Below are 26,056 nucleotides of genomic sequence, written 5' to 3'. Positions count from 1 at the left end.
AAAAATAAAGAAGAGGTGTGTTGGCTTTTCACCCATTTAATGTTGGTGATTTTATTACTCCCATGGTTTGGTTGAGAATATCAACAAAGCTCAGTTGGCCGGAGCATGATTTTGGTCACTCTAATAAGCATTATTCCACCAATAAGATTTTTCTTCCTGTTCTGAGCTTAGCAGGCATCAGAAAAAGGACAGGACAATTTTATGAGTAATGAGAATCCCAAGAATTACTAAGGATAAAAAACAAAACCGTGAGTATTTTGAAAATGATACCCAGCCTCTTGCTTCTAATGGAAAGGGGTTAAGAAAAATGATTATTCCTAATTGTCTATTGCAGGGCTTCTGGCACTTTCCTCTGAAGCATCTGGAATTGGCCAAAGCCAGGGACAGGATTTTAGAGTAGAAAGCCCTATTAATTTGATCTGGTATCACAAATCCCACATTCTACCTGTTCAAAGAGATTTTCAAAGGGGCAGTTCGGTTCCCTACTCCCAATAAAAAGAAAAGGAGTACTAGTGGCACCTTAGAGACTAACCAATTTATTTGAGCATAAGCTTTCGTGAGCTACAGCTCACTTCATCGGATTAGAGACTAACCAATTTATTTGAGCATAAGCTTTCGTGAGCTACAGCTCACTTCATCGGATGCCATCCGATGAAGTGAGCTGTAGCTCACGAAAGCTTATGCTCAAATAAATTGGTTAGTCTCTAAGGTGCCACTAGTCCTCCTTTTCTTTTTGTGAATACAGACTAACACGGCTGCTACTCTGAAACCTACTCCCATTAAGTTGTGCATCAAACTCCCATTTGTGTCTTTGAAAATCTTCCCCTAAATGCACGGCAGTTTATCCTGAGTCAGGTCATCCAAAGGAAGCACTTAAGGCCTCAGAAATCTTGGACCTCTCTGGTTCATTCCTTTGGACACTTTAAATATGAACTTGTACAAATAATAAAGTTGGATTACAAACCAACATTTATGCTATGAAATTGTGCCCTATCAACAGCTACCTTTCCTCAAGAGGAACATATTTTATGCATTTTAATGGCTCTGTTTGGTATTAAATACGAAAACACAATTGAGCTGCCTATGGCCAAATTTCCATCCAGACATTCTTAAAATGTGCAGTTTAAGAGTGGCTGGATGCCCTTTCTCCAAGCACTCTGAAGGGACTCAAGGCTGTAGCAGCCGAGCTACTAACAAACCATATGTATTTTTTCATTAAGAAACACCAGTGCCCTACTGAGGAATGGCCAAAGACCTACCCATCTATAAAAATGGTGGTAAAGGGGAACCCAAGAATTATAGACAGTGCCCTTTCCTTCAACATCAGGAGAACCAGCTGAGAAAGCCATTGTAGATAGAATTGTCTTTTTCTACTATGTCTGTACAGGGCCTAGCATCATGGGATCCTGATCCTTGACTGGGTCTCCTAGGCAGGAGGGAATATAAAAATAATAACTCCCTGCTTCTGCAGCAAATGGCCTTCCCACAGAGGTAACGGAAGACCTGCCCAGCAGCAGGCATGGCAGCACGTTGATTCTACCCTTAAGTGCCCACAGCGCCACAATGGCATGGAAAGGCAGTGTGGTTAGGGCACCTAGGGATAGTAGAATGCAGAGATAGTAGAAGCTGTCCAGGGAATGCCCTGAATCAAGGTTGAGCTGGCATCCCCCCAGGCAGCAGCAGCGGAAATGCCTCCCCCTGCCTCAACGCTTCCCCCAGGGTCGATCTTCAGTGCATCTCTGCAAGTCCACATTGCTGTAGGGTCAGCCGAGCCCAGCCCCTATAACGTGAAAAACCCACATTGTTTGTGTAAGGCTGTCGTGCCTCCTTTATCCCGTCTGAATGGTCAGCAAAGCAGTGACTAAAGGAGAACTAGTGGCTGGGTAGATTTTCTGAAGGCATATTGATATAGAGCTGTAAGCTCGTCAGGGCAGGGATTGCATCTGTCGCTGTGTGTTTGTACAGTGCTGCACAACGGGACCCCGGTCTGGACAGGGCCATTCAGGTGCTACCAGAATACCAATAATCATTTCAACAAGAGCCTCTGAGCAGCCCTGGATTTGGAGGTGAGGTCATCTTCTTGGCTACAGGCTTCTTCAGTGACAGGACAGAAACATTAAGCGTAAATGCTAGTTCTCAATATGGAAAGAGACCCACAGGATTCATCCCAGGAGTGTTGTTGTTCAATATATTTATTAACATCCTGGAAGAAGGGATGACTAGAGAAGTGGTAATATTTCCTGACCATACATTATTTAGATCAGTCATGACTAGGGAAGATTGTGATGACGTCTGATAAAAAGGTAAGTCCATTAGGGCAAGACTGCAGATGAAATTCAAAGTGGAGGAGCAGGAAGTCATGCAGATCAGCAAGAGCAGTTTAAACAACCACAACACGCTAAAGGATTCTGAATCAGTTGTAAGCGCTCAGGAAAAAAGAAAACGAGAGCCCCTGTGTACAGCTAAATGAAGACATCAACTCAATACACAACAGTGCTCCAAAAAGCAATTTTTTTTATTGTATTACTGTATTACAGAAGGGGACAGAGAAGGCATAAGGCATCATAATGTTACCTCCTTCCCAGATCCTGTGTGGAAATCCTGGAGGAGAGCAGCACCCTATTTACTCCACCCTGTCCCCAAACCTCTGCGGATTCCCCTCTTAGAGCCCCAGAGAGTGAGGAAGACGGACCTTTCCCTCACAGCAGTTCAGAGTACTACACATGGATTTGTAGGGAACCAATTCCAGAGAGTGTTAATATTTCAAAAATTGGCGTACAGAGCTTTGCAACTGACGCTATACAATTCTGTAGTCTAGTTTCCATAAATAACTTGCAGTCTGAAAAAAAAAAGTGTGTTTCTTCTGATTCTTACCCTTGTAAAAAATTTGCTGAAAAAATTCTGCAGTTATGATCCAACCTTCTACATCCCAAAAGAATATTACTGCAGTGTTTGGGGCCAACTAAGTTCACTACTGGGGCCAGATCTTCATCCCCACCACAATTGTTCACATCGATAAAACCAGGTGAACTGGCCCCTTCAGAATCCTGCCCGACATAGGGAATCCTCAAGTGGCACAGAGCGGATTTAACAGCTTATCCTCCAGCACATGGAGTGCATCTAGTGCAAAGGGCATCCCTAAATCATGGCAAATTCTAGATTCCACAATGACCCCCAACTGGCTGAGGGTCACCAGAATAACTTAGAGCAGGCTAAGAAGTGATCTATCTTTCACTGGGGACCTGGACTGGCAGTGATTGGTCCCAGAATCTGGGACTAGCCAACAAGGTGGCTTATAGGCACCATCACCCTATGCCATCCCACCCTCCTTGTGCTCTGACTGGAGGATCTGGCCCTGTGATGTTTTTATTTATTAATATAATTACTACTACTATTATTAATAAAGGAAAATAGCAGAAAATAAACACATGCTTTTTCCAGACTGTGTATTCCTTGTCAACTCACAAAACCAATATTCGACCCAAATTCTATGTGGGTTTCCAGTAGCCAGCATTTGTGAGAGGCAGCGAATTTACCCTCTGAATGATCAGCACTACTTCTCCCCTCTTGTTTTAATTTCCAGGAGGGTTTTGATCATTTGCCTCGGTCGGTGTAGTATAAATCCTAACAAGGTAGGAAAGATAAACATTTTGTCAGCACTGACAAAGGTGAACTTTTAGTAAAACAAAGAAATTAATTGGGACGGCTTCCAACAGAAACCTTTTGATGAATGAGAGAGCACAGGGGGAAAGCAGGTGTACTTATCCACCAAATGATAACTACCTAGAATGGACTGGAAGCCGGTAATTTTAGAGACAATGATTTAGAGCAAACCAGGGAGAGGATTTCAGATACCATAGTGTCTAGTCCCCATGGTGCTCATTAAGGGTCTACAGATTGCATTTCCCATCTCCCTGCTAGCCCTCCAAAGTGCCTGTTATTAATTCATAAAAACATTGCAAGAGAGATTGAGTCCAACGATTACCGGAGCAGGCAAACACAAGAGATAGTAAAATATTCTCTCTCTCTCTCTATCAAGGCTCTCTGAGCACCAAAAAAAAAAAATATGTTGTGAAATATTAATCAGTGCTGTTTGCCCCTGGGCAGAAGATGGGAAACAGTGCAATCAGTGTAGCAAGCACTTTCCCGGTGACATCTATTTGAGAAGCTGATTACTGTGGGTAAACATAACTAAATATTCTGGATCTTTGGATTTCACCTCTAGTGTCAGTGCTAAAATCCGATTCCCTTATCATCACTCCACAGGCAAACCCCCTAGGGAATCCAGCGATGATGCTCTCGCTATATTTGGCTGAATGAAGTGCAGAGGGACAGTGCCCGATATGGATTGCTTCAATTGCATGAAAAACATTAGCTTTGGGGATAATTGTATGAAAGAAGGTTGCGGCAGCCTGGGCAGCTCAAGGAATTTATTGGCTGTTAGGATCCCTGAAAGTGTAACTAATGGATTGAGGACACATAGGGAGTGCAAACAATTAATAGAAAATTACCAGAAAGCAGCACATTAGCATCATTACAGACAGATCTATAAGTGCCGTCCCTTGAGTCCACAGCCAGCGCAAAAGTTTATTGGCAAAAAATTCTCCCCGACATGTTAATGTTGGAGGGTATGCTAAGGATGCCTATATTGCCTGTAGCAATAACACTGCGCTCCTAATGAAGCTTTCACCACTAAGGTTGCTGTTAATTAGCTGTGTAGTTTAATCTAATTGTTTCAAATATAATTGAATTTAATAGAAGCATCCATGTAGTTATTTCTCCATAACTATTGGATGAACAGGAGCTGGAGCTGCAAGTTCGGGAATAAAAAGGAATCAGCTATCAAACACGTAAATGAAGGGTTCTTTGCGTGGCAATTAGGGGCAGACTTTGAGTCCCCAGATTAGGGAGTAGGAAGCCTGGTGTCACTGGACCTGCAAGCGCACATCTCCCATTGACCTCAGGCAGGGAGGTGTTATTGGCTCCAGGTGGGGAGGGCTTGCCAGGGCAGCTCCCACCAGAGCTAATGCAATCCCATACCTACAGAGGGCGTGCATGCAGGCAGATAGCTGGATGCACTTTGCACGTGGTTGGGACATAAGCTCAAACACAGCCTAAGAGGCGGGCTGTGCCAGCAGGGCACAGGCCTGCTTTGGGGTCCACACGTGGCTGCATTGCCCCAGGTTTTGCCCAGGGAGCTATTGCCCTTTGGGTAAGGGTGGTGCTTCCTGAGGCTGCTCAGGACAGGAAGAGAGCACACGCACGGTGCCAACACAAAGCAGTTTATGCTCCTCTCCATGACTGGCCATCTCTACCGTACGGTGCAGGAGTCATTGTTCCAAGCCCCCCACGCACCTCTCGGGAGGCCTGCACTGCGGGCGGCACTCAGCCAGGAGCTCTGTCTTCACTCAAGAAAGCACGGGGACTGCAGTTTTGCCTGGGCGCCTTGCGCCATCCCTCCAACCCCAGTGCCAAGTGCAAGTGTCTGGCACACGACGGTGCCCCAGGACTCACGTCTACGCTCATTCAGCCACTTCACAACCCCTAAATCAAATCCTTCTGCAGCGTTCCTGGTGCATGTCATAGTGATCAGGAGCACATAATGCTAGGTAGATTCTAATATCTACAGAGATGGTGTCAATTGTTCCTCACCTTCACCTTCTAGATAGTCTCCTGGCAGGAATGGATTTTCAGGAGAGCTGGTTGGAAAATGATTCCCCTACCCCCATAAAAAATTTCAATGGAAACAAAAAAAAAGTCATTTTCATTGACATTTTTCGTTTATTTGTTTGGGGTTTTCATCAAAAAGGAAAACTGGTTTCTTTGTGGGTTTTGGCAACCAAAATCAGGTATTTTCAGTTTTTCAATGAAAGTTAACAATTTCCAATGAAATTAGAAGTTTTTGGGAGAAAACATCCATTTGGTCAAATATGAATTTTTTCAACCAGTTCTAGTTTTCTGGAAGCTGCTAATTGCTCACCATACACTTTCAACATTATTCCCTTTTCACACATCCAATTTCAACAGTACTTTCATGCACCCCACTCTAATTCTCAGTGTAATGCACTTCCCAAATGCCTTCAAGCAGCCAAGGAAAGTGACTCTGGGAGCATAAGGACATATCTGCCCCACATGGGCAGGCATTAAAAAAAAAACCTCAAGGTTTGAGAGGGTGATGCTGGGACCCTTTCCTGTCAAACTTTCCTGGCTTGGCGGTAATAGTGAAGGTGGTGCTAATCAGACCTGCAACAGTAACGAAGTTAAGTTGATGGCGAGGTGCAGGAGTGTGAGCCATTTTCAGGGCTGTTTCCGCCAAATATGGCATTTTTTAACCGAACTGGCTCAGACATTGAGGACTTTCCCTGAACACAGGGACAGGGGCTAAAATTTTGCCCCCCAACCCTTCCGACAAACCTACCCCTGAACTCCCCTATATTACAGTGACTCCATCTGGCAAAGACACACACACATCCCTAACACTACACACGGCGAGCAGTTCCACGGATGGGGCTACTCACAGTGGAATTCCTCAAGGCAGGTAAACATAGGCATATAAATCAGTATAAAAGGCCTTTTTTTGTTCCCATCATTCCTAGCAACACAGTGGTCGTTCTGGGAATTACTTCACACCACTGGCCACTGCCAACTGTCAAATGCTATCATCTCAAGCCAGGAAGTGTCACCTATCAGAGAACGAACCACTAGGATAAAATGTGTGACAGAGACATGTGTAAGGGCAGCTAGATATCCAGTAAAAGAGGAATTTCTGTACAGTATGTTCTTCTGTCTGGAGAGCAATACATTAAGGTGAACAGCCAGGGTGTTGTGTTTTTTTTTTTTTTAATGTCTGAGGGGTTTTTTTTTAATTGAAATGCTAAAAACCACATTTCAAAATACAGATTACAGAGACCAAACTACCTACTGCCTTCAGTCAGACAGATAGACAAGTGTGCTATTTCTGTTCTGTCTTAGAGTGAATTTAGACCCTTCCACAAAGGAAGGCTCTTGATATTGCAAATCAATATGTCTGTATGCCAAGACTTACAGTAGTTTAGGAAATTCCCCGTCCCTGCCTGGAAATATAACTTGGACTTTACATGTGAATTGTTAGGGAAATTCAGAACACACTTCTGTCTGTTAGGGAGTTCAGAATACTGCATTGATACGCACACTATAAATGCTTTGATATACAGATCGAAACACTTTATGCTAAAGTGCAGAGGAAGATTTTTCCAGGAGAGAGAGTTGCTTGTTTTTAAAATATTTGTACCATTTCAGCTGGACTGAAGGGCAAATGATTCCCTCGATGAAAAAAGTATTCTTCTTATTCAACTTAAAATTTAAAACAAACCTGCAATAAACATCAATGGGCCAGTCTCAAGATATCTGGAGGTTCAGTTCAGTTCAGCTAAGTGGCTGAATTACTTAAACCTCTGATCCCTACAGGAAACAGGAAGCATGGAGTCACATGTGAAGATAAAATATAATGGGGGGCAGGAGGGAGTCATTCAGTTTGACACTAACAGAAGGCCCTGTTCAAGTCTGCACCTGGGATGACTTGAATTTGGCCCAAGAGTTCCACCCATTCGTAGAATCCCCCCGCCCCTCCCGGCTGTATTTAATGAGCTGAAATAAACATAAAAAATGGCTAACGTTGTTATAAAATGCCAGAGGAAAACAAGCCCATTCTGATAGACACATTCATTGGCTCACCTTAAAATACACATTCTACTTCTAAAGGACACAAACCTGGGACAATTGGAGGCCCATTGTGTGAACTGCAAATGTGCTCATCAGACATCACACTTTTCTCACACACAGCACTGCCCATCTAAGCGCTCGCCAAAACATCAACTGACTAAGCCTTACAGCAGCACAGCAGGGACGGGAGGGATTATCCCCGCATCAAACTGTGAAAACCAGATCAGGTAAATACTCAGGTCCCGGTGCTGCAACAGACGCTTTTGTGCAAGGGCAGCACCCGTCCAACAGTGTCCACTGTAAAATCGGGGCAAGAAACTATAAGGTCTTCCTTAGACTTATAAGCTCAATGGGGCAGAGACCATCTTTATTATGTGTGTGTACAACACCTTGCACAACGAGGCCTTGATCCCTAATTGGAGCCTCTTGGCACTACTGCAATAATAAATAAGTGACTTAGCCAAGGTCCCGCAATGCATTAGTGGGAGAGTCAGGAATAGAACCTGACACGTGGCAGACCCATTGTTTAAGTGCAAGGCCTCCTTCCTCCCATCACCCGCCCCAGTAAACTGCCTCTTCTCATCCATTAGCTCATTCCTCCTTGCACTTCCCTCACAAGATCCCTTTGAATTCTGAACTCTATACCATGGGAACTCTATACTCCAGGATTACCCTAGAGTAGCCTTAAGTCCACATATGCAAATCAGCTCATTTGAATAGCTGTGCTGATTCACATGCAGCTCCAAAATTATACATTCAAATGATCTTTTCCTCTCTCTTTCAAGCGTAGCAGGACACATTGGGAATCCACTTCTAGCTCCCTTCGGGGGCTCCCTGTCTTTAAAGCACAGAAAGGCAGAGGGAACAATTACACAGGATTTTAGACTTGTTTGAGCCATGTATGGCCTTTGTAGATTTTTGACCAACTATGTCTTTTTTGTCCAAAGAAAAAATTGGTATGTGCTTTTTAATAGGAGCAGAACAATCACTTATCTACCTAGACCCCCACAAGCAGCAATAGTCATACTCAAGGAATGTTATGATTTGGTGGAAGCTGCTTCATAAGCCTTCAGTCCTACACTGGCCCTTCAGAGAACCTATCAGCAAAAATATCGCCAATACTGTACTTAGGGGGAATGATTTCATGTGTCCCACAGTGATCAGCACATACCCTGGAGCACAGCACTTTGGTTACTCTCATCTTTTGATACTGTCTCACATGACCTTCTCATAAACAAACAAAGAGAAATGCAACCTAGATGGAGCTACTATAAGGTGGGTGCATAATTGGTTGGAAAATCGTTCCCAGAGAGTGCTTATAAGTGATTCAGTCATGCTGGAAGGGCATAATGAGTGGGGTCCTGCAGCGATCAGTTCTGGGTCCGGTTCTATTCAAAATCTTCATCAGTGATTTAGATAATGGCATACAGAGTACACTTATAAAGTTTGCGGATGATACCAAGCTGCGAGGGGTTGCAAGTGCTTTTGAGGATAGGATTAAAATTCAAAATGATCTGGACAAACTGGAGAAATGGTCTGAAGTAAATAGGATGAAATTCAATAAGGACAAATGCAAGGTACTCCACTTAGGAAAGAACAATCAGTTGCACATAGACAAAATGGGAAATGACTGCCTAGGAAGGAGTACTGCGGAAAGGGATCTGGGGGTCATAGTAGACCACAAGCTAAATATGAGTCAACAGTGTCACGCTGTTGCAAAAAAAGCAAACATCATTCTGGGATATATTAGCAGGAGTGTTGTAAACAAGACACAAGTAGTAATTCTTCTGCTCTACTCCACACTGATTAGGCCACAACTGGAGTATTGTGTCCAGTTCTGGGCACCACATTTCAGGAAGGATGTGGACAAATTGTAGAGAGTCCAGAGAAGAGCAACAAAAATGATTAAAGGTCTAGAAAACATGACCTATGAGGGAAGATTGAAAAAATTGGGTTTGTTTAGTCTGGAAAAGAGAAGACTGAGAGGGGACATGATAACAGTTTTCAAGTATGTAAAAGGTTGTTACAAGGAGGAGGAAGAAAAATTGTTCCTTTTAACCTTTGAGGATAGGACAAAAAGCAATGGGCTTAAATTGCAGCAAGGGAGGCTTAAGTTGGACATTAGGAAAAACTTCCTAACTGTCAGGGTGGTTAAGCACTGGAATAAATTGACTAGGAAGATTGTGGAATCTCCATCTTCGGAGATTTTTAAGAGCAGGTTAGACAAATACCTGTCAATAATGATCTAGATAATTAGTCCTGCCACGAGTGCAGGGGACTGGACTAGATGATCTCTTGAGGTCCCTTCCAGTTCTATGATTCTATGATCTTACCAGGCATAGCTATAAATACTGGGCCTGACCCTGGAGACCTCACTCTGGTAAATCAGTGGGAGTTCTGCCGAAGGAAGGCTTACAAAGGAGGGACCCCACTATAAAATTATTCAGCCCTTCTTAAACCTCAGAAGCCCCCATTTAACTTCAGGGCTTCCGGCAGCAGCTGCAACAGGCCTTATTCTTCTGTCTTCCCGTATGGTCCAGGATGTGGGATCCAAGATACTGGCCTAGGTGCACTCTTAATTCATTCCAGTGTGGCCCAGAGGAATGGGCAAGGGATGGTACTGCAGGTGAGGGAGAGTGGCTTCAGTTTCCATTGTATCCTCACCCAAGCTATGCTCCTTCCCCAGGCAGTGCCAACTACTGTATGGACAGTGTTGACCATGCGCAGGTCCACAGAAGAGGGACAGTTTTGACCAGAAACTCTCCTCCCCAAGGTGGACTCTTGTCCAATGGGAACCTTGCTCTCTTGGGTTCCACTGACAGAAACTGATGTACAGGAACTCAGGGCTGAATACAGATCTCTGTTTTCATCAGCCAACTCTCTGAAAATTATCACACGGTTTGGGAATTCAGCAGACTAGGTGGCATGAGCAATCAGCGCTCAGGATAAATTCTGCAGTTCATTGTCTACTGCCCACTCAGCAGGCTGGCGTCAGGAAGCCTCTCTTAGCAAGCATTTGTGTTCAAAGAATGACTTGTATAAATATATTTCCTAAACAAACAAGGCCAACTGTGAGGTATTCCCCAAAGAAACTTTGGAAATCAGAATCTTGTTTGTATTAAAGAACATGGTATGCAAATGCAGCAGCTGTCTGAAGCTGTAAATAGCAATAGAGATGCATTTAATATCTACGCGTGCTGATCAAATGCAGTCTAGACAAAAACGCTTAAATCAGTAAGCGCCTGTTTTTTTAAGAACTGTGTCTGAGATGGCTATTATTGCCACTAATAAAAAATCAGCTCCATTAACACAGATCTTAGAAGGGTTTTCATGATGCTCACGTAGTTGCAGAAATGACAAGACTGAAAATGCAGAAGAAAAAGCTAATATTAAAATGCTCTAGGAGAAGGGTACTATATGAAACAAACTGCCTTGTTAGTGAGACTAAATGATCATCCAGTAAAATGACATTTGGCTTTTTAATGAATTCCACTTAAACAAATTCCTTTTCTGGGTGACAGATTTGTTTCTCTTAGGTACTTTCTTTCCTGTTCAGTCACCAAATCTAATCTCATTGACAAATCTAAAAAAAATTAGTCTAGAATTTTAGACTCATATTCAGAGTCAGCCAAACAACACAAAGTGATTCATAAATATTTCCATGAATAAAACCATGCTGGGTTTTTCCTGCAGTTGTTTGTGGGCCCATTGTACTAATTATTCTCAAATATTCAGGTGACCACTGATTTCTTTGTTCATTGTTGGTGAATCCCCAAAGCTTCACTACATTTATCATGAATGGATATTCATTGGAAAACTCATACCAGGGAACCCACTAGAAGTTATTCATCATTTTTGCTGTTTAAAATCTTTCAATCATCTGATCAGTGAGCAAAACAACACCATGGCACTGCAGTGACCATTCAAACATGACAAATAATGAATTTCGAACAGCGGAAGCAAACAGTTTTCAGCCTATGGGAATGTTTCCAATTTGTGGAAATTAGTGGGCAAAATCTTATAAATTATGAATACGTTTGTAGGAAGTGCAACCAATTCACAAATTATTTTCAAAACAAACAAAAGGCTAAATTAATTGGATTTTTGTCTCTGATTAACAATCTGACCAGTTCCAGATACAATGGAATAAGATTAAATGAGAGAAAAAAAGAGTTAAAATACTCTTTACTCTTGTTTATTAAAATCCTGTAGAAGGATGTGATTAATAAATTAAATGTCACTATTGAAGCTAATAGAATAAAGAGAAAGAAACTCACCGTTAGCTAGAACTAGGCAGAAACTAGATTTTTCATTGGGTGGGAAATTCTTCAGTTTGAAATTCTCTCTTTTCTGAAACAGAACATAATTTTTTAAAAAAATCAAAATTTTACATAAAACAAAATTTTTAAAAAATCATTTTCGGTCAAGCAAAACATGTCATTCTGATTTTGACTTTAAAAAATATATAATATAAAAGAAAACAAACTTCAAAATGAAGTAATTTTGAAACAAAAAATTGAAACGTCCAATTCCAAAAATGGATAACCAGGAAGTTTCAGTTTATCAAATGACTTCCCCCGCCCCATTTTTATCCTGAAAGAAAGCTGTATCAAAATTAATATGCCTCCATGAAGCATTATATTTTCAATGAATTCACATATACAGCTGGAATTTTCTTAGCAGCCCTACTTTTAGCTTTGACTTGTGTATTTTTCAGGAAAGTGTAGATAAGGAAGCACTGAAAATATCACTGCAATCTACTCATGAAATAAAACCTACCTACGTCTTACTTTCACTGTCATTGTTACCAATTATGATTAATTTTACATTTTATAGGAAGTTCTAATCTTGTTGAGACACCATAATAAAGAACTCAATGCTGCAAGGTGCAAAGTACCCTCAGTGCTTACTGGGTTCTGAGGGAGTGGACAGCCTTCAGCACCTCAAACAAGTGTTCAGCATTGCTCAAGATCAAGCCGAAAATTTACACTGAGCCACCAACCCTAGATTTTTGAACTACATGCAGCTTTAAAATTCTATTCACACAACCAGCATCACCTTCTTTTGCCTTCTTTACATTTGGAGCTTGATGACGGGAAATCTTGCTATACATTTCATTCACTCAAAAAAAAAAAATTGCCAGCAGGCACATGGAGGCTACAAAGTGCTTGAAGAGAACAAGCACAGGCAGCCACAATGGAATTTGTTCAGCCATCAATTGCACATCCCTGGCAATCGCAATAAAGTGGCCTCAGGCAGCAGCATATCATAATTCTGCCAAGGATTCTGCACAGCAGATGATGGGGAATCTGGCACGTTCGGGAGGCATTGTTCTGAAATTGATGTACCACCAGATTCCACAACAAATCATTGGCCTATTAAGGTCTTACATTTGATGCTAATCGTGCACTCGCTGCCAATTCAAACTCATATCTTCCTTGGAACAAATTAACTCTCTTGTTGTCTAACCTCCAGATGACTGAAATGAAACTTAAAATAAAAGCATATGTGAAAGGGATAAGCGAGAAGAGGCCAGAAGAATGGCACAGCAACAGCTTAAGGAAAACAGCAAAGGAAATGACAACCGACGTCCTACCAAGGAATAACATGTTTCACCCATGTGTCCAGCAAAAGATCCGATTTGTGTGGTAATTTGGCCCTCTGTTTCCATTAAACATCTGAAAGGAGTTGGTAGAGTAGTGAGGTGGGATGGCTACCACCGTGCTGAGCGGTACTTCAGCCTTCTGGAATCTGCTCGCCCCTTCCTCGGCTTTAGATAAATAAACATAGTGCTTAAGACAAGATGCCAGAAACTGAAGTCGGAGCAGGTGCAGCAAATAATTTCTCTGCGCTCTCCTGCCAATGGAGCTGGTCAGGTAAAATGAAATGAATAATTTATTTCAACACATCACGCTACTTTTCGAAGTAACATATTCCACCCATCCCTTTTTATTAAAGCTAGTCAAAAACGTTAATTTGATGAAAACCAGCATTTTTCAAACCAAAACCTTCTGTGAAAAGTTGTGCTTTGTTAAAAAAAATTCCCATTTTTTGTCAAGAAAGGAATTATTGGAGGTTTTTTTTCCTCCCTCCCTCCATTATTTTTTTTAATGCAATAAAATGAATTGTGTCTGGGTTTGGGTTTTCTCACGTCTTCATTCTTCCTTCCAGCTGCTCACCTTCATTTTTGCCTTGATCCGCTCTGTAAATTTTCCAAACCCTCCATTTCGGGACACTGAGAGCAGCAAAAGGGGAAAGGAAACTCCGTGCCGCTCTGAACCTTGTGAAAAGCTGAGGAAGCTTGGAAAAGACCCAGAGCAGATAAAGGCAAAAGAGGCGGGGTGAGGGGGAGACCCTGGACATTTTTCACTTTATGACTTACATGGGGAGAAAAACCTGGGGTTAGAAGAGGGGGAAACTGTACATTTGAAATTAAAACATTCTTTGTAAAAAATATTTTGTAAAAAAAAAAATTGAAAAAAAGAATTGTTCCCTTTCAAACCGTGCAAGACAAAACCGATGATGTTTCTCAACCGGCTCTACCTTTTACTTTTCAAAATAGAATTACGGGAGTAAATCCATACAATTTAAGTAACCCAGTTTTTTAAAGGTAATTATTCAATTCATATCCTTGATATTATTTACCTGTCCCGCCTGCCCATTGTTTTGCAGCCCTGTCCTGAATGGAGTTAAACAGAGGTTTAGTCTCCAGGCCAGTGGCCCCTCACTGTCTCTCTTCTGAGAAGACATTTCTACTCGCCCAAGGAGTTTGGAGGAGTCACCATCTTCCCTGATGTCTCCTCCTGACCCCTATGCCTGTCAGTGAGGGGGCAGAGTCACAGACTTCCCTTCCTCAAGGAGGGGCTGGGCTCTGTATATACGCTCATGGCAGAGGCATCCATCTACGATGTGTTTACTACTTCTGAGACCTGGAGTCTAGCGTGGCCGTGAGAGAGTGGAGCAGCGGGGTCAGGACTCAGCCCACTAAAGGCCCACTGACCATATATACATGTTGAATACACATAGTGCCTTTAACTAGAGCTGGCTGACAGTTTGCCCTCATTTTTTTATATAAAAAATGCCTTTTTGAACAAAATGAAGATTGCTGTGAAAAAAAAGAGCTCATTTTAGTTTAGATTTTCATTTTTTGATGACATTTTTTGTTTAGTTTCAGCACTCTCCATTTTTTTTATTTTCCCCCTTCTCTTTTTTCAGTGGGCTTGGGGGTGGGAGTGGGGGGCAGAGAGAGAAATGAGATGTTTTCCCATCAAAACTAAATGAAATTTTATGATAATTTTTATTTTAGAACGTTTTGTCAAGAAAAAGAAAAAAAGAAACATTTTGAACACGGAAATTGTTTTTACTTCTTTCCAACACTGCCCGGCCTACCGCTGAGTAGTTACTCTCCTCAGTGCTCTCACCCAAGTCAATGGAACTATTCAGTGTGACCCAGTGGCTACAGCACTGGACTGGGACTCAGGCGACCTGGCTGTGACTCCCAGCTGTGCCACTGAGCTGGTGGCTGACCTTGGACCTTTGCAGAGCGCTTTGAGATCTACAGGTAAGAAGCACGAGGTAACAGCTAGTAGGTGTTTGTGCAAGTATTGGCCCACCAATGGAAGAGGGGGGTTCTCAATCTGGCCCTACACGTGAAGTCAAAGATGGGCAAAACCATGGGAGGGCTGTGTCTGATCACAGCCTGGTTTTACTAAACACAGACCAGGGTATATTCAAATTCAAGTCCCATTTTATCCAAGTTTATCTAAAGCTTGGGTTTTATTCAGATAAATGGTTCCAGTTGGGGGGTCCCCATAAAGAGATACGTTTCTAAGATTTTATAAAATATTTTCAAACTTACTCTTCTCTCATGCCTGTCTCCCTCGTTAAAGAGACTTTCCGATTGTACAGGGGAGATAGGCAGAGAGGAGTTTTCAGTTGGAAAGCCCTTGACAAATATTAGTCACTGATTTGATTTGTGCTGAATAAAATGGCTTACTCTCCTTTCAGTAATCACCAGGCACTGCCATAGGGGCTAGGGAAAATTTCAAGGGACAGCAATAATAAGAACTAATTAACCTCATGAAATTCATTTGTTACTGCTGGCCCAGGTGTTCCTTGACCAAATTCTATCTGAGGCAGAGTATTTGCTTGATCTCCCTTGTCCTTGTCCCCTGCACAAGTGGCTGCAGATAAGGGAGTGGGAGTAGCTCCAGTACTTAAAGGAAATGTGGGGACACGCAGGGGATAAGACAGACAAAGCACTTCCCATGGTCCGCTACACCTTTAATATACAGAAAGTAATTAAAATGGGAGACAAATTCATCATCAGTCAGTTTAGTTCAAAGTGCAGCTAGACTGTTTCTTCCTTATGCATGGATAACATGATGTGCATATCCATCATAAAACCTGCATTAAAAATTAGGCAAAGCTGTTAGTACATCACAGCAGACCAGATGGTTTATGCTCTGAAGTGTTTCAGGAACCTCATTTTATTATACATGAATGCCTCATGTTGTAGGCCTGAGCTGATATTTTCATTAAACACACTCCACAAAGCATTACAGTTCTGTTGTCATTTCATTCAGCACCAATGATTTCTTACACACAGGCTTTATGGTCACAGACCTGCATGGCTGCCCTTCCAAGCAGCACCAGACTCTAATCTCACAGACTGCTGTGGGCACACTATCTGTGTGTTACCTTGGCCATAGGCTGCATTAGCAACCTGCCCACCAACCAGCTTAGGATTTTTTTTAACAGTCTGGTTCCCTGATACCCTAGTGTCCCTGACCTTCACTTGTCAGCTAAAACTCCTAGCACAGCACAGTACTTCAAAAGTTTTACACCTCATGGGAGATATGTGAGGTGTTTCAGAGCTCTTTACATCATCCATCATGTTGCACAGAGGCTTTCGTGGCTTATCTCCTCGTTTTCATTGCATGCAGTGCATGCAAGTAGAAATCTAGGGTACAAAACCACTATCAACTACACCAGGACCAGTCAATTATTTTTTGTCAAGGTCCAAATTTCTTGGTCAAGGAATAGTCAAGGTCCAAACTCCAGACAAAATGATAACAAAAAATAACAATAATGATAATAATTAATAAATAAAAAGATTTCACAATCTGTTCAAAAGCATCTGGCGGTGTAGAATTGGCCTGTGGCCCGCCTATTGACTACCCTGTACTACACCAAGTGGCAGGGCTGTTTTCCCCATCCACAGGTGTCGGATAACAACAAATACTCTCAAAATAGCAGCTCTTTGGAAGATTTTGCTTTAGATTTTCCCTGACTGAAGCCACTCCAACTATGTTAACAGGATAACAAGATCAGCTCACCAAAAGCTGCTGGGATCAAATTCATCCCCAGAGTAACTCTGCGCACATCAGTTAATTTTGGTTTGTAAGTTGAACTAGATGAAATTTTTAGAAAAACTTTTGCGGGGGGGGGGACGACAAAATGCAGGTTCAGCATTTTGCAAATTCCTGTTGATTTCGCCAAATTGCTTTGGATAAAAAAAAAAACAAAACACAACCCTGTTTCCCCCCCCGAAATGACTTTTCCTATAGACATTTCCCTTAATTTTATTTTTAAAATTAAACAAAATACTGCTCAAAATTGAAACAAGACGGATTTTCCTTTCATTTTTTGTCATTGCCAGCAAATCAAACAATCCATAATTCACGCAGCTCTCCTAAGAAGTGTATCTATGGAGGACATAAGGGGAGACAATAGAACTCTTTATAAAATCTTAAGAATTTAAAATGTGATGTTTGGAATTTCATCATCTAAACCGTTGATGGCTGCAAAACCATTTGCTGCAATCATTCTGACTCCCATTGGAATCAGTGTAGCATTTCCCTTCCAGGAAAGCAGGTGTCGGGGTTCAAAGCCCATCCAAGGGAGTGGGTTGGATTCTAGCAGCTGAGCCAGCAGTTCATGTTCTCCATTAGGGAGAATGCAAGGGTATTACATGCTGTGTCTTATGAAGAGAGGCTGAAGTGCTTAGGGAGTTTGTGTTTGTTGCTAATGTCATCATGTCCCTCTGGGTCTGTGGAACACTCTCCAAAGAGCATCCTATCATAGAAGAGGACAACTTATCTTCATGTCCCATCTCCTTTCCTCCTCCCTCCTGGACCGCTCTAAGTGATACCAAATAAGCAGAACACTACAGATTGACACTAAGTGAACTCCAGCTAAACCCATAACTACAAATATTATTGCGAATGCTTAAGAACTTGGGTCCTGATTCTGATCACCCTTCCACTAGCTTCACAGAGGAGGGACTCCAGATGTACAATGGTGTAACTCAGAAGATAATCACATCCTTTATATGTTTCCTTATCAAGGAAGCCCCATATGGGAACCATGTTTATTCAGTAAGGGACAAATCCAGGGCTTAGCAAATGAGCTCCACATGAACTAAAAGTCATCCCAAACCTCTCTTACTTCTACTCTAAGCACAAGGTGCATTTCTTTGACCTTTCTTCTCTAACATGTACAAATGCGTATATTACATATTTTAAAACATTTCAAAACAAAACGTTTCCCCGCACACACATTTCCCCTTGGGGAGAGGATGAGAGAACAAATGTGACAGATGTTACTCTGATTGCTTAATGCACGGCTGGAAGGTGCTTAGATACGACCGTGATGAGAGCCGTCTATCTGAGTTGGATTAGACTAGAAAGTGCATATTCTGAGTAGCAAGGTTTAGGATTGGCGATGTGCAAGGAGTAAAAAGGAGAAATTCTCCCCATCAGGCAAAGGGGAAAACTGCTTTGCTGAATCAAGGCCTCAGTGTGTGCTGAAATCCATTCCTATTCAGCCAAGCGTGTAAGCTGATAGGTTAGTCCCATTGAAGTCAATGCTGACACTTCTTCAGGTTTTGACAACCGAAAACTCATTTGGGGTGGGAAGGGGAGATTCCTATAACCAAAAAAAAAAAGTCTGTTTTTGATTTTTTTGATGAAAAAAACCCTACGAAAACAGAAATTTCCATTTAATCAAAAAAACATTTCTTGGTCGAAAACGTTTGGATGAGAAATTTCCAATCAGCTCTAATCACCACTGCTTTATTGAGCAACAAATACATCGCTCTGCTCGTTCGGAAGTGGAGCCGGTGGAGAGAGACAGTGCACAGCATGGAATTGTGCCACGTGCTCAGTACTGTGGCCTGCCGTCTTTTCCCTGGGCCTGGCCACACCTGTACATGAGCAGCATTTTTCACGTCCCTGCTCAGGTCTTCCTTCCTTTTAAATGGCCTGTGAGTGGTAGCATGTGCGAGAGTGGTAGGCTGAATTTCACAGAGCTTAGCCCCTGCTCCGGGAATGTATTCGGACATGTTGCCTTGTTTGGGTTAATTGTGTTTTTATTCCTTTTTCACAAAGGCACCCAAGATGCCTTTGGGGTCTGGCAGCCTCGGTATCCCCAGTTATTACTGACGGTTTATTAGCAGAGAACCACACACGCTGGCTGCCACAGAGTGCAGACTCCACCACAGCACCGTCCTTCTAGACAACGAGCTGCAGGATGCGTCCCCCTCCTCCTGAGCTCGCGTAGACAGGTTTGCCTTCTGGTCTTTCTCCCTGCTCTCCCATGGAGTGATGGCTTGCGCTCCTGCACATCACAATGCACAACAGCGTTATTTAGCACCCCAAGCCCTCAGGCCCCTGAACAAGGAACTAAAATGCCACCCTCTTAAAATAGCAATAGGTGAGCCATGCCAAAGGTGTACAATGCAAACCCTGGTGAGTGCTTGGCATTCACTTTTTCTGTAATTTCTTCAGCTACCCCCTGATTCTCCCACAAGCAGAGTGCAGAGGAGGAAAGGCTGGACCGTGGCTTTTTCCCTAGTGGGAGAGCTCTGTGTGAAAAACAGGAGCTCTAGCTCCTTTCCTGTGAAGTGCTCAAGTATGTACAAAGGCTACGTTCCTGCCCTGAGGTGGGAGTCAGGTGATCCTCAGCTGGAGCACCGGTGTCAGAACCTGGCCCTGAGGGGCATGGTTAAGTGTGACTGCTTTGGAAGACAGCCACAGTTTTGCTGCCCTACGTCTGTCCCTCTTTGCCAGCCAGAATAGGGCTGCCTAGTGGGGTACAGTCTGGTGCCAGTGTTTTGAGTGTCTGTGGGGTCTTTCAGGATCAGCTAGAACCTGGCCTTAAATTAAAAATCTTAGCTGACAGGCAAGCTCCAGAAACAAATCAAAGGACTCTGTCTCATGAGTAGCAGGTGAGAACGTGTCTTGCCACTTAGCCCTAAATCAAGGAAAAAACATTCTTCATTCTTTGGTTGAATCTCATTTTAATACTAAGAAGTATATATATTTCATGTTCTTTTGGTTTCAAAGTTTATAAAGGCATTTCTTAAAAATGCAAGTGACCTTTCCAGCCAAATTAAAGGGCCAGGCTAATAAAACCACATTTCAAAGGCTAAGAAAACCAACAACTAAATACTTTGCATTGCCCTAGCAGGTTCCAGCTAGAGATTCTCAAGCATTTCACAGATACTAAAGCCAGTTTTCTCAGACGTAGACCCTGATTTTGAGTGATTCTGTTGTTGGGTGCACAACCTGAGACACATGGGGTCTGATTCGCAGAGGAGCCGAGCACCCCACAGACTTCAGATGGAGTTGGGGCTGCCCACCAGGGCCTCTGCACATCAGACTCCAGGTGATTTGTGTTGGATACCCTAAGACACCGAGACACCCAAAAGCAATGCCTACTTCTGAAAATGTGAGTGAGCCTCACAACTCTCCGGAGAGGTGGGGAAATATTAGGCTCATGTTATAGATGGAGAAAGAGCCACAGACAGGCTAAGTGACTTGCCTAAAGTGATGTAGGAAATTAATGCTAGAGTCAGGAGTCCCACAGGCCTGCTTTAGCCTCAGAAATCTCTCTTCAGCTTGGCCCCAATCCTACAAACAGAGATGGCTGTACAAACGTCTATGGGATGCTGTCTGTTTGCAGGATTGGGGCTTTATTGTTTATGGACGGTCTCAAAGTAAATTAACCTGGGCCTCTGTAATTTAATGATAGCCTACATACAAATGGGCTTAAAAAAAAAGGAAGAAATCACACTGATTTCTCTGTTGCAGCTGGTGTTTTTAATGTCACCTTAAAGGAAGGCCATAAACAGTTACATTCAATATGCGGTCCCCAACAAATCTGTTTAAACAAACCTGGCCTACACCAACTGCCCCCTTTCAACATTCAATTTACTAGGCCATGCTCTGTACTTCACTTGTTCACTACACTGTGATGTTTTCTTTAAATAAGAACCATGCATGTGTTCTTTCAGCCATTTAGTGTAACAGCTATTCGGCATTTTAGATTAAGTTTAAATTGGCTCAGGTCATGTGTGTTATAATTTAAAATTTGTTTTCTGAGCTCAGTAGTCCATTAAAAATACCTCACTGCTGAGAACAATTCAGAATGATCACATTTGCTAAAACGAGCCCCAGGATTGAAGAAGGAGGAACAAAAGAACATTTTATACCTAAGAAATAGTGATCCCTTCAGGTCAAAGTTAAGACGCGTTGGCAGCAAGCTATGCCATGTAGCTGCAAAGTCCGTGTTATGGCTGAAGATAATACAGTAGAGGATAATAAACAGTGCAATGAATTCCAGAACAATTATTTGATTTCCCCCCCGCCCACCCCCAATTTTCTTTCAGCAGCTAAAATAAACAATTTACATTGCATTGTTTACCTCCCTGACCCCAGTTTGTGCTACCTCAAACTTTACAAGTTCCCTGGCAGAAACAAAAACAAACAAACAGCTTTTTCTTTCTTTTTTGGTTGGGGGGGGGAAGTAATGTATAAGGGATTGAGTCACTTTCGATTCCTAGAGCAATTATCCCTTGTGAGTAACTCAGATGAAGACAGGAGTACAGTCTGCACTTTGTTATTCAAGCAAAGAAAACCACAGAGAGATAGAGTGAGAAAACCGGGAGGCAATTACTGGGGACACATGCAAGTTCTATGGACAAGCTTTAGCGAGACAACGCTAAACGTACAGCAATGGTTTTCAGAGCGGAGGCACTATCGATGTAGACCAGTGATGTGAGAGCTCTTGCTGCCTGGTTACAGCAGATAGAATGGGAATCTCAGCCCACTGGACTGCTGTGGGATTGGATATGAGCATGCCTTACAAAAAAGAAGCTTACAAGAAGTGGAAGATTGGACAAATGACCAGGGAAGAGTACAAAAATATTGCTCAGGCATGCAGGAGTGAAATCAGGAAGGCCAAATCACACCTGGAGTTGCAGCTAACGAGAGATGTTAAGAGTAGCAAGAAGGGTTTCTTCGGGTATGTTAGCAACAAGAAGAAAGTCGAGGAAAGTGTGGGCCCCTTACTGAACGAGGGAGGCAACCTAGTGACAGAGGATGTGGAAAAAGCTAATGTACTCAGTGCTTTTTTTGCCTCTGTCTTCACGAACAAGGTCAGCTCCCAGACTACTGTACTGGGCAGCACAGCATGGGCAGGAGGTGACCAGCCCTCTGTAGAGAAAGAAGTGGTTCGGGACTATTTAGAAAAGCTGGACGACCACAAGTCCATGGGGCCAGATGCACTGCATCCGAGAGTGCTAAAGGAGTTGGTGGATGTGATTGCAGAGCCATTGGCCATTATCTTTGAAAACTCGTGGCGAATGGGGGAAGTCCCAGATGACTGGAAAAAGGCTAATGTAGTGCCAATCTTTAAAAAAGGGAAGAAGGAGGATCCTGGGAACTACAGGCCAGTCAGCCTCACCTCAGTCCCCGGAAAAATCATGGAACAGGTCTTCAAGGAATCAATCCTGAAGCACTTACATGAGAGGAAAGTAATCAGGAACAGTCAGCATGGATTCACCAAGGGAAGGTCATGCCTGACTAATCTAATCGCCTTCTATGATGAGATTACTGGTTCTGTGGATGAAGGGAAAGCAGTGGATGTATTGTTTCTTGACTTTAGCAAAGCTTTTGACACGATCTCCCACAGTATTCTTGTCAGCAAGTTAAAGAAGTATGGGCTGGATGAATGCACTATAAGGTGGGTAGAAAGTTGGCTAGATTGTCGGGCTCAACGGGTAGTGATCAATGGCTCCATGTCTAGTTGGCAGCCGGTGTCAAGTGGAGTGCCCCAGGGGTCGGTCCTGGGGCCGGTTTTGTTCAATATCTTCATAAATGATCTGGAGGATGGTGTGGATTGCACTCTCAGCAAATTTGCGGATGATACTAAACTGGTAGGAGTGGTAGATACGTTGGAGGGCAGGGATAGGATATAGAGGGACCTAGACAAATTGGAGGATTGGGCCAAAAGAAATCTGATGGAGGTTCAATAAGGATAAGTGCAGGGTCCTGCACTTAGGACGGAAGAACCCAATGCACAGCTACAGACTAGGGACTGAATGGCTAGGCAGCAGTTCTGCGGAAAAGGACCTAGGGGTGACACTGGACGAGAAGCTGGATATGAGTCAGCAGTGTGCCCTTGTTGCCAAGAAGGCCAATGGCATTTTGGGATGTATAAGTAGGGGCATAGCGAGCAGATCGAGGGACGTGATCGTTCCCCTCTATTCGACATTGGTGAGGCCTCATCTGGAGTACTGTGTCCAGTTTTGGGCCCCACACTACAAGAGGGATGTGGATAAATTGGAGAGAGTCCAGCGAAGGGCAACAAAAATGATTAGGGGACTGGAACACATGACTTATGAGGAGAGGCTGAGGGAACTGGGATTGTTTAGTCTGCAGAAGAGAAGAATGAGGGGGGATTTGATAGCTGCTTTCAACTACCTGAGAGGTGGTTCCAGAGAGGATGGTTCTAGACTATTCTCAGTGGTAGAAGAGGACAGGACAAGGAGTAATGGTCTCAAGTTGCAGTGGGGGAGGTTTCGGTTGGATATTAGGAAAAACTTTTTCACTAGGAGGGTGGTGAAACACTGGAATGCGTTACCTAAGGAGGTGGTAGAATCTCCTTCCTTAGAAGTTTTTAAGGTCAGGCTTGACAAAGCCCTGGCTGGGATGATTTAATTGGGGATCGGTCCTGCTTTGAGCAGGGGGTTGGACTAGATGACCTCCTGAGGTCCCTTCTAATCCTGATATTCTATGATTCTATGATTCTTTGGCGAGGACTGACTGCAAGACATCCGCTTCAGATCAACTCTGGGGATACGGACTATAACTGTCAAACTCGCATGCCTGATGGTAGGCACATAAATAGGTATAAGTGGCCGGATTGTCAGAGGCCCTGAGCACTCAGAAGCTCCACAGAACGTCAGACTATTTGTTCAGGGCCCAAGTTTGAGAATTTCGCCTTTTGTTTTCAAAGAGGGGGCCTCTTTCTCCAGCAATCCCTCCCTTCTCCGCTTGTGCTTCAACCACGTGCCCAGGTCACGCATTGCAAAGTCTTTCCCTCTGGACGGGAAGCCTGGTGTTAGCTTCCTGCAGAGGCCAGATGGCGTGGGGAGCACGAGAGGCCATTACAGAATATTGCAAGGTTCTCTTCTCCACCAGCCCCCAAGGGTGCATGGTCCCATCCTACATGTTTGTTTGCAGCCTTTCCACAGGACACATACAAAGGGGGCTGTTTCCTCCCACAGTACTCACACATCCTGGCAAGGAGACCATTCTCTACCCTTCCAATGGACACATGAATATACTGATCATTTGCCAAGTTCCTAGCTTCAGAGATCAGCATCTGCAAATGTATGCATGTCACCCTTTGCCTGCCTAGGTAGTGAGAGCTTCAGGGCAGGGGCTGCACCTCCCTATGTGTTTGGAAATCTCCAGCACATAAAGCAACAGTTTGTCACCAGCATAGTGAAGTGACAAACAAATCAAGCAAAATTTCTGAAGAGAAGGCGTGTTCCCGTCCGCAGATCCACCCAGCCGTGCTTGGCTTTCCTAACATAATTACAGTCCTGTTTACTTTGCAGCAATACTGAACAAGGGCTGGAGCATAGGCATATGGGGGAATGAATAGATATTGTGTACAGCTACAGACATTCACTCCCCTACGTCGTGACTACTTTCATATGAGTCGTTCATCATGCACTTTGCCCCACCTCACCTACACTTTGCCCATCTCAATCCATCTCTGGTAGGGCCACTTCTAACATCCTGCCCATCTGGGAAGCTTTCAAAGAGCCACCATATTTTATAAAAATAACCTGCCACCAAAATATTTCCTCTTTGCTCCTCAGATGTGGGTTTTCACCCCAAAATGCCAATGGGCTGAGATCCAGGAGAGGCAATGTTCAGGCCTAGTCCACTAGCAGGTTTAAGGTCTCATGCCCATCAGCTCCAGAGGGGTAGAAATGAGGTCTTCATACCACTGGAGAGCCGAGAATCTCCATTTCCAGGAGGATATCCAGCACTTGTTCCTAGTCCTGACAGACCACAAGAGACCTGGCCTTAAAAGTATGGGGGGGAAATCTATTATAGAGGCCTGTGAAGTTATTTGTAAAAGATTTCTCCCCCTGTGAGGACTGTACAGTAGGGTTCGTGGCAGCTGGAGTTACAGCAGGCGGAATAGGAAAAAAACACATCTAAAATAGATTTGTTCTGCAGTCGGAGTGACCTGATAGTCTGGTATAAAGATGTGAGATGACCCAAACAGATGGCCCAGTCAGTGGGGCTGCTCACATAAGCACATGTAGCAGGATGCCATGATGTTGGGAACCACTGGCCCAGATCTTCAGCTTATGTAAATCAACATCACTTCAAGAAGTGAACTGAGCTACACTGATTTATACCCGCTGAAGACCTGGGCTATATCCTCTTGTCTCAATGCACTGCCATTTCCCTCTCTTCTGCTCAGTTGGTGACTCCAGACTCGGAGGCCCATTTCCTGCTTTCCCCAAGCACGGCTCCATTCTTTCTCCCAAAACATGGAGCCTCTCTCCCTGAACTGATCTCTAACACCTCTACCCCTCCTCCTTCATATACCATCCTCTCCAACCCTGCTTCTGCTGTGATATCTACACAAAAGCTGCCAGGCAGAGGAGCAGTCAAAGGAAGGGGCATTTATAGACCCAATTATAAAGCCGTCAAGCTGATGGGAAGCCACTAAGTTTTGCACATTGTCGGGCTGAAACTGTACCCTTCCCCTCCATCCCCCTTTCTCTGTGGGGCAGGGTCTGTTTCTTCCTACGTGGTTATACCATGCCCAGCACAATGGGGCACTGACCCATACTGAGAATGCTGTTGCAGACAGAGACAAGACGCAGGGAGCTCCTGGGGAAAAGACACTGGGCCGGCCCTCAGGAGAGCTAGGTTCTTCCCAGCTTTTCTGCAAATGCCCAGCACGACAGCAAGTCACTTCATCTCCCTGTGCCTCCGCTGCCGAATGAGGATCAGGACACCTCCCTACCTCACTCAGG

The sequence above is a fragment of the Lepidochelys kempii genome, chromosome 10 (genome assembly GCF_965140265.1).
Source record: "Lepidochelys kempii isolate rLepKem1 chromosome 10, rLepKem1.hap2, whole genome shotgun sequence".
NCBI lineage: Eukaryota > Metazoa > Chordata > Testudines > Cheloniidae > Lepidochelys > Lepidochelys kempii.
Note: the sequence above shows the minus strand (reverse complement) of the source record.